The 17,195-nt window shown below is 42.3% G+C and overlaps 2 long non-coding RNA genes across 2 annotated transcripts in view; both read right to left on the bottom strand.

The window, feature by feature from the left end:
• Positions 1-11,144, bottom strand: part of LOC120381281 — a 44,761-nt gene extending 33,617 nt beyond the window's left edge. Inside the window, exon 1 of the long non-coding RNA XR_005588007.1 lies at positions 11,027-11,144. This is a non-coding gene — a long non-coding RNA (uncharacterized LOC120381281). The remainder of the gene's footprint in view (positions 1-11,026) is intronic.
• LOC120381277 overlaps positions 1-17,195 on the bottom strand; it is a 301,408-nt gene that overhangs the window by 259,921 nt on the left and 24,292 nt on the right. The window lies entirely within an intron of this gene.

The following is a 17,195-nucleotide window of genomic DNA, read 5'->3' as shown; positions in this document are numbered from 1 at the left end:
AATAGGATCTCCACTGGTTCTCAGACTGGCACAATCAGTTCTTAAGAATCACTGGGAGCTGCATGATGCATTAGGGTAGTTTTGTTTGCACATTTGCAACCAGCCTACAGCAGTTCACTTCCAGTCCTCCCTGCCAGTTGCTCCCCAAACACCACCTCTGTCAGCAGGAAATGATATAAAATGATTAAAAACTGATGATTAAAGAAGAAAGAGGGTGAATATTAATCACGGAGACAATATTTGATGGCAGCACTGATGGAATGGTAGCCCCTCCGGAAGTTGTTAAGAGCCAATTCTTATATCCCAGGGCAGTAGATTTAGGCTGAGGCTCATGATAGAAGAGAGGAAGCTGTAATGTTAAATGGCCCAGTGTGAAAACAGACAATCCACCCCCTTCGTTTGCTGTTCCGGAGCGACAATGTTCTCCAGGTCTATCCTTCATACCAACCCTTCCCGGCTCTCCAGGAGTTTAAAGGCAAAGCATCTGAACAGAACTGAAACGGAGATGAAGATGTCACATTTCTACTTTGCGAGTGAATTCTGGCCACTGCAAGCTGCTCTGGATGAGTTGAGGCAAATACAGAAACCATTCGTACTCAGCACAGCCCTGTCTCATGCAGTGCATCAGTGTTACACTCTATACAAGGTGTCAGAGAGGATCTGGGGCAACAGTCTTCCAGAGAACACAGAAGTCCAGCACAGAGTTTTAGTCCAGCTATTTAAGACCTGATCCAACTAGGAATCTAGGCAGGATAGAAGATTGGGAGCTAACACTCTTGGTAGAAGTGCCATGCAGCTTCTAAGGATAGAAGCTGTCAGGCATCTTGGTGCTCATCTTACTCCCAAAATGGCACCTTACAGGTTCCTTCCAGTGCACATTTATAGTTAATTAATGCCTTTGAATAGGTGGGTGATCTGCAGAGACCCAGGTTATTTGCACAGGATTGTGGCAAAAAGACCTCTACCTGCTTTGAGTCCTGTTTATTTTTGCCTTCCTGGAGGTGTCACAGACTAAGTGTACAGCACTTTTGGTGTGTTTACACAGCAGCTGCCTGTGTAAAGTTAACAGTATGTGAACATGGACACCAGCAGGCAGAGAGGTGATGGATCAGGAAGCCTTTATTCCAACTCTCCTACAAGGCCAGGTGCTATGTCGCAAAGAGCACAATGCACTGCAGACCCTCTAAACAAACAACTTTTTAATGCACCTGTCATTTCAAATGTCAGACCAGAGACAAGGTCAAGCCTGGAGCAAAATCAGCCTGCTCCCTCCTTGACCCATCATTCATCACTAAATTTATCCACACACCAAGCAGACCAGCTGGCTCACAGGGAAAAAATAATCTGAGCTCTAGAAGGGTCCTGTTTCTGTTCCAGTGAACTTATTAATAGCCTTCTAAGGAAGCCAGCAGGGGCCCTGATGGACAACTCTGCAAATACACAGTCCTATATAGAGAAGCTAAAAAATTCCACATCCATGTACTTGGTCAGTAAACTGGAAGATCTAGGTAGATTTCACCCATGTGACTACTAGATCAATTTTACAGCCAACAAAAGGTAGCCACAGGAATTTGAATTCAGTTTGCTGGGGACATATTAGCCAGTATAATCTAATATTAATATTAGCACTTGTACTAATGGATAGAAGCCCTTCCTCAAACCCTTTGCAGTAACCAGTGTTGCCAATGTTTGCAATTTTAATCACTCATCTCACAATATTGGGTTTGGGGGTTTTGTTGTTTTTTTATTACATTTTCAAAGCTTCAACTTCTAGAGTCATGTTATGAAAAGACAATTTCAGTTTCATTTCAAAGATAAGTCTCTAGCCTCCATGGTAATGGAAAAAGCTTGAGAATATGAACCTTAAAAGGCTTAAAAACCAGAAGGCAAATAAAAAGAATCCAAGCTCATGATTTTTTAAAAACATTAAGACAAAATTATAATAAAATGTTAACATACTACGTTGTACATTACTTATTCAGAAGCAGATTACTGTTCAAAGCACCTAGCTAAAGATTCAATAAGAGGAGGGGTCACATTTTTCCAATAATGTGCAATACAGAGTGTAGTTGCTAACAGTAAAAAGGAAATGAATTTGTTCTGTTTAAAATGTAGATCCTTTACTGGAGCATTCAGTAAGCAGATCAGGAGATTGCTAGGAAACTGGCATTTTGTCATAAGATGACTCTCTAATAATTTTCTCCTAAAACCTTCTAATTCCTGCACACCGCTACCATGTATTGCAAATACATTGCCCTTTCCCTGCAACCCTTACAACAGAGCGCCTCCCTAGTAGCAAAAAAATATGATGGATTTTAACTGCGGTGATATGCCATCTACATAGTAATTTATAAAAACAATTCTTTATGAACTACACAAATTTAAGAAATAAATCCCCTTTCCCAGATAGAGACCCACTCCTCAGGGGCCTGCCTAGTTTTGAAAGCTTGGGGTGGCAATACTGAGTAACTAAGTGCAGTGACTAAACAGCAATCGGTGTAACCTGTGGTTTTGTCCATATTTATAGTTATGATGCCTTTTGTTCCAGGTACCTTTAAGTTTTAGAATCCTTAAAAGAACTTTAAGATGATTGCACTGAAAATCAGCCGAAAGACAAGGAAAGGAGTACACTTACATGCATAACCTTAACTCTGCCCTAGTGTGTAGGCATAATGACACCCTTAATTACATGATCACAAACTATGAAAAGGGCAAAGCAAACTCCTGTACTTCACATGTACAATACTATATGCAGAGCAATGGTAAAAGCAGGCACCTCAATCTACAAGTAAATTAATTCTCTAGCCATCTCTCAAATGCACTTAAAGACTCATCTATGCATATGCATGCAGCTATATTATCTTTGTGCTTACGTTTTACTATCCAAGAGATACTGTAATCACTTATAAGGCTCTTGTAATGCACACACATAAGGGAGCAGGGTTAGATTATGCATGACTTTTTTTTTTTTTGAAGGTCCTCTCTTTTGACTACCTAGAAGAACTCTAAGGTTGCACATGTAATGCAGTTATTTATATTACGATGGATGAGATTTTTTAAGAGCTCTTAAGAAAGTTAAGTGTCCAAATCCCATTCAGATTTAATGGGGATTAGATGCCTAATTTAGACAGACATCTTTAAAAATCTCAGCATACACACTATATTTTATATATGTATATTTATTTTCTCTCATGCACACACTGAAGAATGATTCCTCTTGGCCTCCAGTATCTGTTACCCAAAACCTTTAAATATTCCTCAGCTAAAAATCACATCATCTCTCTCCCTTTGCCGACTCAGCAGCCCCATTAGCACTCATTTGTTTCAATTGAAACTCACTTTTCTTTGTTGTGTTTCTTCGGCCTAACATTTTTGCCTCTGTTCTTTTCTCCCTCCTCGGGGTGACAGCTATTTTATCACCTATAACAAGAATGCTGAGCCTGTTGTGCAGGCAAAACATTTGCAAAGGGGGAGAGAGGTATGTGGGAAGCAGTAAGAAATTGATAAGGACTGTAAAGTAGCTTTATAAAAGTGCCGACGAGCCTGTTCAGGGCACAGAGCACCTGCACCTCTGCCCCTGGCAGCACTTCCTTCAGATGCTCCTATTGTTTTCATTACTATTTTGTGACTTGATCATTAATAAATTACAATTTTTTCCTCATTGGCTCCAGCCACCAGGGGAGCCGGCAGGTGCGGCACTCTTACAATTAGCCCTTCGTAATGCATGCTTGGCAAGAAAAGTTGTCCGCAAGCTGCAGAGTTTACTGACTGGATTTCTATTTCATGGCTGCAACACTTGCTGCAGTTAAAGGAGAATTTGCAGGGAGACAAATTCCTACGGCCAAGAACTTCAACAAGAAGGCTGGATCCCAAGTTTAGGAACCTGCTCATGAAATGGGAGACAAGCAGAGACAGAGGGAACATGCTCAATCTACAGAGCAATGCAACTGAGTTCTGTTTTTATACAGCATGGATGATTAATCCATATTTGGACTACGCGGTCTCATTTTGGTCATCCTGTTTGAAAAAAAAGCTTTTAGTTAAGCTCGAGACTCAAGTATAGGCTAGCTGTGGTGGAGGAATAGGTGAAAGGAACAAAGACTAAATAATCCCAATTTTGTCAGTTTTGAGAAGTGATTATTTAGGACTTGATCCTGGAAGATGTAGAGCACCCTTAATTTCCTTTGTGACCGCTCAGGCCTGGCCTGCACACAGAGTTTGTACTGGTGTAATTATTTCAGTTAGGGGTACAAATTTTTATCAGAATAGTTAAAGCAGTACAATCCCACAATCCCCTAGTGTTGACACAGTTATATTGGTATAAAAGGTACCTTATATGAGCATAAACTATTCCCCTTCCCATATGGTATATGGCACCTTTATATTAATATACCTGCATCCTCACAGGCAGGGGGGGCTGTGCCACTTTCAGTATATCAGCATAGGTACAATCAAGCATCATAGGTAGTTGGAAACTTGTGGCACTTGCTCAGAATCTTCCACCTCCCTTATGATCTTTTGATGGAAAGAGTAATGAAGGCAGAGTAAAAATATTCAGCAAGGTAAATAGAGACTGGGACAAGAAGGATGAGAGCAAACCTTCAAGTCTAACTGGAATACTACAGCAGAAGTAGAGAAAAATTAGTGACCATGCAAAGCTACCAGTTATGATAAATAGTCTGCAAGGCTGTATACTAGAATGAAATAATTCACCTGTTTGCCTTTGGGACACTTTTCCTTTTCTTCCTGTGAACCAATGGTATACCATCTATGGCGGCAAGACATGCATTGCATGCCCAACTTGCTGCTTATTGGCCAACTAGTTGTGGCCCATGAGCCAGATCCAAATCGTGGGATGATTCCATCCAGACTCAACGGAAAATATCGTTTTGTAGAGCAAAATGGTACCCACCACACAGTGTGACCTCACAGGCACCACACCATGCCCCATGGAGGATGCCATTTTGGACCAGCTAAAGTGTGCCAGTGAGTTGTTGCATGCCTTACTAAAACTGTTACAGCTCACCACTGTTATGAACTCATTCATTTTGCACAGTTTTGGAGAAGGAACATGTTGACTTTGATATACATGCCAACTGCAAGATCAAAGTTTCTAGAGGGAGAAAGAAGGAATGGAAAATAGGGTTGGGTTGAGGAGAAGACACCGTGTTTAAATCCTTTCAGTTGTCCTTCTTTGGAACACAAGAATTGCCCAACTGGTTCAGAACCATGGTCCATTCAGTCCAGAATCCTGTCTGACAGTGGCCAATCCCAGATGCTTCGGGGGGAGAATCATTCCACAGTAGGTAGATTTGTGATAATCAGGCCTCTACATTAGTTCTCATCCTGAAATCAAATAGACATTGGCTAAAACCCTGAAGCACAACTAATATCCCTTCCAAAATATATTAAAGAATATCCAGAGTTATCATAATTATATCCATAAAAGTGTCCAGCTCTTTCTTGAATCTTGAGAAGTTCTTGGCTTCAGTGATTTCATGTGGCAATGAGTTCCATGGTCCAATAAGGTTCTATGTGAAAAATTATTTCCTTTTACCTGATTTGAATTTCTTACCTTTTAATTCATTGATTGTCCCCTTGCTCTTGTGTTATGAGACAGGGAGAACAGAAGTTCATGATCTACTTCCTTTGCACCATTCATTTTTTCATATACATTTACATCTCCCTTCTTGATCTCCTTTCTAAAGTAAACAATCATGATTTTTTTTTGTCCACCTAACAGAGCCCAGCATGCAAGCTGGCCCAATTTAGCACCACAATCAGTGTCTCAACTCATAACACGCCTGGGGTTGAAACCGCATGGTGTGTTACAAGTAAGGATTAAGAGGTGAGGGCAGGGGAGCTGAACAGTTCCCAGCCAGAATTATTGGTGCTTCAGCTTCAAGACTCCCACAGGCACAGAGAATTTTACAAGGAGAACGCTAAACCAAAACACCACAAACTTTAGCGCCCGTGGGTCCCCATTCAGTAGCTGCATGTTCTTATATTGTAGGCCCTTTTCACCAGTTATGGGACAAATGACACACACTGCACTTTACCAGACAGAGTCCAGAGCTGACTGAACGAGGGGTACTGTCCCCAAACAGAAGACTGCCATGGAGCTTTCACCCTTGCTTCTGCCCCCCAGAGGGCACAAATAAAATGTTTATTTAGCGAACAAAGCAAGCAACAGCAGGTAGGGAGAGAGAAGCACCTGTGTCTAGTCAGACAATCAGTGTCACTCAATTAACTTTGGTTGAGGTGTTGCATCTTGCCGAGAAAGAACTATATTATGGAGAAGGAAGCCAAAGCTTCAGATCATTCCAGGAAATGGCCAAGAAAGGGAATTCTCAAGAGGAGAAGGAGAAGGGGAAGGTGCTTTTAAAGCAAATCCAGACAAGATCTCTTACCCAAAGCCCACGCATGGGAGAGTTTGAAAACTGAGTTCAGCCTAATACTTTTTGCATGGCTGTGATATATTACGGTATTATCACTCACACATACTTTTACTAGGTCTCAGTATTATGAACCCTTACTCGGACTAGGAACAGAAAAACAAATATAGAAAGAGCCTGCTCTTGAGAAATGACCAGCTTTTGATTTTTAGTATTCATATTAAGGTAACACCTATAGGCCTGCTGCACTAGGTGCTGTAACCACACTCATAGCTCTTCAAGTCATGGACTTGCTATCCACCCAAATAGGCAACACAAGCAAAGGGAAGAGACATGAAGTATCATTCCCATTTTACAAAGAACTCAGCCCAGAGAGATTGAATGACTTGCCCAATGCCACACAGGAAGTCTAAAGTGCAACCATGACTTACGCTCAGACCAACCAAGTCCCACTTCAGTGGTCTGACCCCTGAACTAAACCTTCAGATTACTTTTTTGCAGGGTGGGAGAATTCCAATAAGCTTTCTGAGCTCCAGAGAGACTTCTCCAAAAGCAGAGTGATGGCTCTGGTTACAAACTACACCAGAACTGCTTGACTGTCAGATGAACAGCTCCACTTCAAGAAGGTTGAAGATTCCACTGGGGGAGTATCTGCTCTGACTTCTGTGAAAACAGAACCTCAGATAGCATGTTTCCACAACACTTATTAAAGAGGCATATGTAGTGGTTTGACTAGCAATCAGGAACTAGCAATCAGATCCAATCCTGACTGTTCCACTGCCTCCCTCTGGTCTTCAGCAAGTCACAGCCTCTCTTCTTCAGGTCCCAATTGGTAAAGTAAGAATACTTATTTACCTGCCTACTCCAGTGTGCAGTTGGGAGGATTTGATATTGCTTATAGAGTAGTTTGCATTCAAAATATTTTAATATTTTAATATTTTAAGTGCCAAGTATTACTTGTAACAAGATGTATTTTCAATTCGAAGAAAGTGTAACTACAGTAAGTTCTCATAACTAGGTTTAAATCATTTTCTAGAAAACCTAAGGAAAGTTCTAGATAAATTATCAAGCTTCAGTTAAGTTCATAACAAGATCACACTTAAATCTGCATCATTAGGTCATTGCAGGTCTAATCCCAAAGGCTGCTTGAATGCCTGGAACTTTGAAGCACAGAAGGTTGTGGAAATGAAAAACAGGGGTTAAAAAGACCCAGTTTAATCTTTCAAAACTTGTCAGTTCTTGTTCTAGACCAGTGTTTCTCAAACTGGGGCCACCGCTTGTGTAGGGAAAGCCCCTGGCGAGCCGGGCCAGTTTGTTTACCGGCCCCGTCCACAGGTCCGGCCGATCGCGGCTCCCACTGGCTGCGGTTCGGTGCTCCAGGCCATTGGGAGCTGCTGGAAGCAGTGGCCAGTATGTCCCTCAGCCCACGCTGCTTCCAGCAGCTCCCATTGGCCTGCAGCGGCGAACCACGGCCAGTGGGAGCCGCGATCGGCCGGACCTGTGGACGGGGCTGGTAAACAAACCGGCCCGGCCCGCCAGGGGCTTTTCCTACACAAGGAGCAGCCCCAGTTTGAGAAACACTGTTCTAGACACACTGGATCCCCCAGCCCTGCTTCCAGGACAATAAATATTGTATAGGGTTGTTTAGTAATTTAAATATATATATATATATATATATATATATATATATATATATATATATATATATATATATATGTCCTCTGCCCCCGAACAGACACCCTCCCCCCGCACCCTAAATGTGTTATTTTCTATTCAGCAACGACTGATTTTTCAGTTTCTTCTAGTCCACTTTAAAATTAACAAGACTTCCACTGCATGTTTACTTCTTTTCTTCACTTTGTGCATTAGTCCAGCCCTGGAAATTTATCATTTGTTAAAAGTAATGTAGCAGTACATGAGGTGTGCCTCTCTGAGTCTCTACCCCCTACCCCAGAACAGCAGCAAGTAGCTCACTAGAAGCTGCAGCTATAATGTGTCTTATTGAGGCTGCATATTGTTAAGCCATTAGACTTTCTCTTGCAACTGATACACAAAAACCCTTAGCTCCTTCCTTTTACTTGATCTGAACTGTACGTTCTGCTAGCAGTCAACTCAATCACTATACTTTCCAAGTCTGCTATTAAACCTTGGCTCTAACCATCCAAGAAATTAATTTCCAGTGCCCGACCTCTCTCAGCCCCCACTGCGTGCCACAGCAGCTGTTCACAACCTTTGATCTCCATCTGCATGGCTTCATCCATAAACCCAAGTACCTTGTGGTGTCCATTGAGTCCGGCCAGTCCCTTCCTAACGTCAGCTGAAAAAACAAACTCAGGGCCCTCAGGGCTTTTGGCATTTCATAGGCACCTGCCAAACCGTAAGCTCCTTTCCACATGAGTAAAAAAAATGCAATCAAGCCAGAAAACATGGACTCTCAATCTTACTCTCATGAGGTTTTTTCCAGGTTCATGTATACACAACCTAATGACTGCAGAGGAACCAAGAGATTCTGCACCGCCTTCTCTAGTGGTCAAGAACAAAGGCCTTTGTGCATGACAGCAATGCACCCAACTGGAAGGAGGGTGACGTGTAATATACTCAGGCAGCATTACTTAACCCTATAAAGGACTTCATGGTTACACCTGTGTTAATCCATCACTTGTCCTGGCATTCATTAGAGCATGTTTACTGAAATAAGCAGAGAGGGACCACCAAAAAGCTGGTAAGATTCACATTAAATTTTATCTGATGCACCAACATTTGAAGTAGTTTAAGTCCATCTCCAGTGTTTTTATTATCTAGATTACAGAAGCGCCTGCCGGGATTGTTGTAATATAAAATGGTTATGTAGTGGTGTACTCCAGACGCCATTGTGCTCAGCACTGTATAAAGAAAACAGTCCCCACCTTGAAGAGCTATCTATCGTCCCCACCTTGAAGAGCTATCTATCTAAATAGATAGGAGACAAAAAATGGAGAGAAAGGAAGTATCCCCATTTTACAGATGGGGAACTGAGGCACAGAGAGGTAAATCGATTTGCCCAAGGCCACCCAGGAAGTTTGTGGTAGAGTCAGGAATTGAACCTTGATCTTGAATCCCAGTCCATCCCAGTAAGATACCCACAAAATCATTCTTCCTCCTGGATTTCTTAGCCACTTGCTAGCACCCTCTCACACAAAGGGAATCCCAGTCAGAAGTGCGAGAAAGATGCAGGCTAGCGGAACTGCTGAAAGGCAAGGGTTGGTTTTAAAAAAAAACAGATTTGAGCATGAGCTTGAACACTGGCCCCATTTTCCTGAAAAACTGACCATTTCTCAGTATATTTTGTTTGCAAATGGATCTGTGTTTTGGTAAAAGTGCAAAGTTTGAGTAAAGGGGACTCATTCCAAGCAAAAAGTGGAATCAAAGATGAAGCGACAAGAGCCATTTTGTCAAATCTCCCTGAAAAATTAAACCTGAGGGGGGGAAAGTCCCCTGAAATGAAATAGCAAACGTTTACATGTAAAGTTGAGTGAGATGTCCACAATTGTATTTTCATTGATTGAAGCAAGATAAAAAAAAATCTGTCTAATGCTACTGAATGTTTAATGCAAGCAGTGGCAAATCTCTCACTATCTTGTGATTCTTGCTCTCCTACTCCTGATTCCATCACTGATGTCCCTCTAGTGTTCTCAAGTTAAGTATTGCTTTTGCTCATTACTGCTTCACTCAATGGCATTAGACAGGACAATCCCCAATTTGTTCCCCTTCCTTGTCTTTGTGCCACATGTTCTCCTGGTCTCCCTCCCAAAAGAAGCCAGCCGATGGCACTAGCTGGCATAATCTTTTCCATACTACCATGCTTCCTACAGCTCTGCTGGCTACATGAGCTTTGTCTGTGACTTGAGACTATTTTTGGAAGCTTTAAAAATATCCAAGGGGCACCTTCCCTTTTAGTCAGATGCAGCATCTTTTTATGTTTATTAAAGATATTAAAAAAATATATTTCTGCTAAGAATCAACCTGGCTTCCTGTTAAAAATAAAAACAGCTGAGCTGGCAAAGACTTGGGCAAGAGGAAACCCTATTTATAGAATCAATTACAACAGCTACCATGAGAGTGTACTGATCGCTTTGAGCCATATGCTCCTCTGATGAGCAGTGTGGAGAAGGACTAAGTCACAGAAGATGGCATCAGGGAAAAGCCACTTCCACCATTGCACAGCCATCAATATATTTGGTGGTGTGTGCAGGGGTGTGTCCTTAGGGAACTCACTGAACTGTGCACATTCCCCTCCAAAAGACATCACACTGATGAGTTGCAAAAGGCAGCCTAAGTCACTGCTGCTCTGTGCAGCGCTACTCCCCCCCTGCATGTTTTAAGCCACAGCGTCGATTTAAACAAATGCAGCGGCCAAAGACAGCACAGCATGTGTGCCAATCTGTGTGCTGCCAGTGCTGGGGGAAGTGGCAGGTGGAATGCTCAGGGTCATAAAAGCAGAATCCTGATGTGCAAACAGCCCAAGTGCCTTGGGATTTACCCTGCACTCATCTACAGCAGCCTATCCCTCCCACATATGCACCATAGCAGTTATTTCTAGGCAAGTACATGCAATGAAACAATACAACAAATGAGTCTACACATACACTTACTGAGCAGCAAGCTGGGGCTGGGGGGATTATCTACAGCATCCCAACATGCCACACACTAGGTGATGCCCACTGAGATTGTCCTAATGCACTCTGAGGCACTGCAGTTTGAATCAGCAGTACGTCCACGCATTCTATGGAATGTATAGCGTGCAATAGTAGGCTCCACACAGACACTGCATGGCACATTGCATTGCTGTATAGTTCCACCCTAGTTTGCTGTGCAGTAAACGGACCTGTAGGCATGCCCTAAGGGAAAAAAATAGGAGAGAAGTGGGGATAGAGTAATAAGATCATGCAGATGCATTGGATAGTTATGTGGGATTCAGAAGATTCAGATTCTTTTCCTTGCCCTGGTGCCAATCTGCTGTCTGTGTGTGACCTTGGCCAAGTCACTCGATGTCTTTGCACCCCAATCGTCCCATCTGTAAGACAATTTATTTCTTTTTTTGGTAAAATGCTTAGCTCTATAAACCGAACACACTGTAACACCAAATTATTTGGCTCTGAATCAATATAAACATTTCACTTTTTTAAAAAACTATCCCAACTAACCACTGATCAAAAGCCCCTGGGATAGGGATATTAGGTGAAATCTGGCCGCGCTGAAGTCAGTAACAAAACTCCCGTTGGACTGCAGTGGGATCAAGATTTTCTAGTGGGTCCAAAAGGCAGCTCTTGAATGAAAGTCAGAACAACATAAGGTACAAGTCTCCAGAGGAGTATGCTAAATTGGAGGCACTATCATGATTGGTGTTTACTTTCCAAGGCAAAGTAAAATCCATACATAGACTTTCCTAGAGAATCTTCCCATTGCAGCCAAAGAATGCCATGGAAAAATTAAGACCTCACTTGGCTTGATGTATGATCTGGCTGCCCAGAAAGAGCGTATAGATCCAAATTGTTTTCCTTATTTATCGGAAGGACAGACACCAAAAAATTACTGGGCATAGGGACAATCTTACCAAAACCTTACATTCAAGTAGAACTGGTTGAAATGTCATGGACACTTTTTGTTGATTTTAGAAATAATTTCTAACAGGGAAAGATTTACACCAATATGTTTTGTGAAGTCCTTTTTCCTGTTTTTTGGATCACCTATGAAGTGGGACTTTGATAATTTTGAAATTTCATATTGACGAAGAGGATTTTTTTTAATGGTCAAAATGTCTCCTCTTTGTTGATCAACTCTCTATGGGAGGATGCCCAAGAGATTGCTTGATCACAAGTCTAAATGTGTTATCAAAGCACTTGGGTGAAATACTGGCCCTATCAATGTTAATGGGATTTTGCCATTAATTCTGATAAGACCAGAATTTCACTCTTTGTGCAGACACTGAAAGGGGCAATGGGAAAAGGCATTATATCCGAGTGATGGGATCAAATCCTGATATGAATATTTCAGGAGCTGGAGGGAGTGTATATGTATGTCAGGTTAGGCTCCAGGCCCATCTCTAGTACTGGTGGGCAAGAAGAGTAGTTATGTCAAATGGGATGTTTCATTCTTTAAGTGTTTCATCATTAAACAAAGCAATTCTTAGCTTTACTGACAAAGAAAGAGAACACAACCCCCTCCCCCACACACACACAGAAACATTCCTCTCCCCAAGATGCTGAGCTAGTGCCCACATATTAACAGAATTTGTGGATAGCTAGAAACTACCTGTTTATACCTTAGCCCTCTGGACTGTCCACAGAAGCACACCGGGCTTCTGCTTTATCCACAGCTCTAAGTTGTCCTCCTATGTTTTCCTCTCTGAAAAAATGACTTTTTTTTTAATTATGGCACTTCTCACGGTACACTGTGATGTAACTCAATGGCACAGAGAACCACGACTCATATTTCCGCAGGATGCCAGCATTTTGGTGCCAAAGTGCCTCCTGGCACTGGACTATCATGTGCACTGTAATTAAATTGACTCCACTCCTTGGCTTGGGTTTATCCCTGAACAATACCACCATTTGAGTAATACATTCTGAGGGCACTAATACATCACCTGGCTGAACTCTGTCCATGATGTATTATGCCAATACATCATCACAGTGCACTCCCGCTGTAAGGATGTATGGGCATCATATATCATCAAGCTTAGACAGTGGTGATGTACTGCTCAAAAGATGGTACCTTTCAAGAGTGGAGCAGCCCATGACCAGGAGGATAAAGGTTGGTATCACTATAAGCTGATTTCTTCATGTAGTAATGCTTGCACCGACTCAACTTCTCTGGATCTGTGTCTAACTTTATCCCCTTATTTCTTTATCCTGACATGTTGCATCATTGAAAGAATCTCTTGAGATGCACCATTCCCATAAAGATCCCAAGGGACAGCAGGTACACAGTTACCAGGAGTAGATTTTTTGCTTGATGTGTGGAGCTTTAGCTCATTAATACTAAAAGCAGTTGCACAGCTAAAGCTTTGTAGACCAAGCAGAGAACACACACACCCTTTCAATACTCTCTACCCAGCCAATGAGCACCTCCCAAAGACTTGGCATCAAACATTTACACTGAAATGTCACTGAAGCAACTGGATTTTCAAAACAGTCTTAAAATTGTTTATCGTTGGCCTTTGATTTAACTGAGGGCAAATGACGGGACCTGGTGCAAACTCATCCCTGACAAAGAATTACACCAAAGATCACCTTGTCAGTACTGTTGACAACTGTCTAGAAGCAAAAACTCCTGGTGCCATTCCTGAAGGGAAGCCAAGTTGCTCTTTCAAAAGAAACGCCTACATCTCCACTCTGTGAAAGCAGTTTTACCCCAAAGAAGCTGCACTGAAATCAGTGGATGTATGTTGGTGTAAAGCTGGGGCCATGGAGCAGAGAATCAAGCCCCCCCAAAAATGTAGACAATGGAGGCAGCAATCTAAACAAGTGAAGCACAGAAGCATTGGGATCTTGACATTTTATTGTGTTTTTTATTTTGCAGATGTCCAAAATTTTAACAATATGAGGGTTAATGGAGACATCTGCTCAGTGAGAGACAATGCCAAGGCAACCAGCTCCAAGAGGAGCCCCAAGAGGGATTGAACTTTAGGGAGAGCAGCCTCCCAGAGCTCCCAAGCACACAGGGGGAGCAATCTGCTGCACCATTCTTTAGGTTGGAGAACATCAGACCCTGATTCTCAGTTAATCTGTTCCTGCACTGGGAACAGGAATGTATGGGGTAGCAAATGCTCCCCATACGCTGAGTCATTCAGGGGACAACCCCAGGACAAGTTAAAGCAGACAACAACCACAGCCTGGTACACTCCAGACACAGCCTCTCCCCATCCCACATGCTCCTACACCAGGTCTGGGAACAGCTAAGAAAGACTCGGGCAGGGTCAAGAGCTGTTTTCACCCCCCTTTAAGGCCACTTCACAATGCAGAGCGGCTTAAAGAGGCATACATGTAACAAAGAATCAGACCAGAGTGCATAAAGCCCCCTCCCCACCTCCTTCACCCTCTCCCCCGTTCACACACACAGGAAGCACAGTGCTGCAACTAACACTGAGTGCAAAAGAGAGTGGCTAGCACTGCATACCCTCAAGGGGGTGTGACTGTGCTCAGGGTGTGGCCTGTTACCCAGCACTCCTAGTTTGTGGTGTGCGGCATGCCCCCTCTTTATTAAAGGGGTAATAATTGCTACTTTGGGAACGTCCTTAGAGTACTGTGTTTGCTTTTGCGTTAGTCTGTCTGTGAAGTGACACAAAACAGCACCTTCCTGCCTCACAGGGGTGTGGGGAGGATAAATACAGGAAGGTCTGCAAGATACCCAGACACTACTGTAACGGGAGCCATGTAAGTACCTACAGTAGATTAAAAAGAACCCTTTCCTGAAGTTCTGAAAAGAGAAAGTTGCCCCTTTTTCAGAGGAATTGGACGTGTGCATCCTTAGGGAGACAGGCAGAACAGGAACTGGATGCTAGCCAGCAGCCCGAGGCTGAGGGAACAAACAGTAAATTCATAGATTAGCTGGCTGGTTGATAGAGCCAACCAGCTAAACACATACCCCGACCCCACTCTCCCTCAACTCAGTAGCAAGACTGAGGAGCCCTTTGGGCCAAGGAGGTAACAGGGGAGACCTAAACCAAGTAAGAAGCAGTAGGGATATGTACAAGAAAGGCATGTGGAGAGCCAGGGGAACAGACTGGCAGCACTGAGCAAATAGAGGTAGCCAAGTGAACATGGTGGTCCCACTGGCTTTTCTTGATATAGATCAACATAGGATATGTCTATGCCTCGTGCTGAGGTGTGATTTCCAGCTCACGCAAATATAGCCATGCTAGTTCTGACTGAGCACATGCACAAGAAGCAGAAGTGTAGCTACAGCAGCATGAGTACTTGGGCAGTTAGCGCTTCCCATCGCTATTAGCCCTTGCACTGAGGAAGCTACGCTTCTATTTTTAGCACACTAGCTCTATCAGAGATAGTGCTGGTATGCCTAGCTCCACCTGGAAATTACAACTCCAGCTCAAAGTGTAGATGTTCCCTGAGTTATACTGAGTAAAGTGAAAAACTATATGTTTAATTCTTAAAATGGAGATATGGAGTTTGTGGTGATGGATTATTTTGCTTAAACAAAATAGAATGACATTTCAGGGAGGGAGTGTATTATAAGACATTTCCTCTGATAAAGTCAGTTAATATTTGTCTTTTAAAATTACATTAAGAATTCAGTCATCTTTTGATTAATTTCTTATTCTGGCTCAGTAATTTAAGTCATTAAAGTGTGAAAGAGCAATTTCAGTTTTGCCTCTAGTGCCTTAACAATGGAGCTGCTGCAGACTTTGACCAGTGACTCCAGCTAGATTAGGAAGCTTCACTTCAAACTAGGAAAATGGGTGAAAATTTGTGAAAGTAAATAAAAACTAGATCCTGTTTGCATTTGAAAAATATTAACCAGGTCTACTTGAAAAACGGACCCAGTTTTTCCACTGAAATTGGAATTTTCAACCCGCTCTGTTCGGAACCGTTAACAATTATCAACTAGCTTTGGGCAAGATGCTAATCTCCAGTATAGGACTCAAGGTCAGAGAACTTGGAGAAATGACACATGTTCTCACACTTTCTTCTTCTTTTTTTTTTTTTTTGGACAGAGTGGTCTGTTACCTGAATGCTACAAGTGTCATTCATACATTACCCTCCATGAACATTTAGAACAGCTAAGTTGGATTTGTCTCCCTATGAACTTAATTATCAACAACATTTAAAAAAAAAAGCTTCCTTTAACCAACATTAAATGACAGTTTAGACTACTGTATATTTACATATTAATTTACACTGGAGAATTAGATTTCCATCCCTGCATTCAGTTCAAAGATCTGAAGGTCTGTGGTGTGTGGCACAGTGATGTTCCTAAATGACCACTAATTAATTCCAGTTGGAAATAAATCAAACATTTAACAGGAAGGAATCATTCAACGTCAACATTACAGAGAAGAATAAAATCACAATGTGATACCGACACTGGCAAAAACTTAAGAGTCAGACATTTCTCATATTTATTTATTTATTTATTTATCGTTTAATTACCTCTTCTTTTGGATCAAGCATTTAATGTCAGCTCCCAGATGTCATGCATTGGTGGCTTGGTATATCACATGGGGGCAGCCCACCATCAAAATAAACATTCCCATTCGCTTTAATGGAGCAATGGCAATTTATACCAAAGACCTGGCCCACATATTTTTAAACTGTCTACAATGTTAACCTGAGTCCCGTCTCCCAAGGACAGAAGAACTCCAGAACCTGCCCACATTTCCACAGCAAATTGCCTTTCCTCCATCCTTCCCCGCCCTCCCCCCAGTTATCACTAATTCCTGATGGAAAAAACATGTTTTTCTTGTAGGTTTTTTTGTTGTTGTTATTTTATTTTTGTACAGGGGGTTAAAAAAAGGTTTGATTTTGCAGTTTAGCATGTTGAGGCCTCGCAGTGCTCACTGTCGGAGGGTGCTGATTACCCAGCTTCATTCATCAAAGTGTCACTTTTCTGACAGCCGCTAATAAATATACTGCCAGAGCCCCTCACACCTGGCAGCCATGGCACACTGCAACATGCCGCTAACCTAATTTGCTAATTGCTGCTTTCCCCATTAATTTTAGTCCTGTCTTGTTTGGAGTTGACATGGAGGGAAAAGAAATAAGATGGAAAAAGCAAGCAAGGAAGAAATATCTGGGGGATTTT

Source organism: Mauremys reevesii, linkage group 13 (assembly GCF_016161935.1).
Source record: "Mauremys reevesii isolate NIE-2019 linkage group 13, ASM1616193v1, whole genome shotgun sequence".
Classification (NCBI taxonomy): domain Eukaryota; kingdom Metazoa; phylum Chordata; order Testudines; family Geoemydidae; genus Mauremys; species Mauremys reevesii.
The sequence above is the reverse complement of the archived record's forward strand: the minus strand, read 5'-3'. Positions and strand labels throughout refer to the sequence as shown.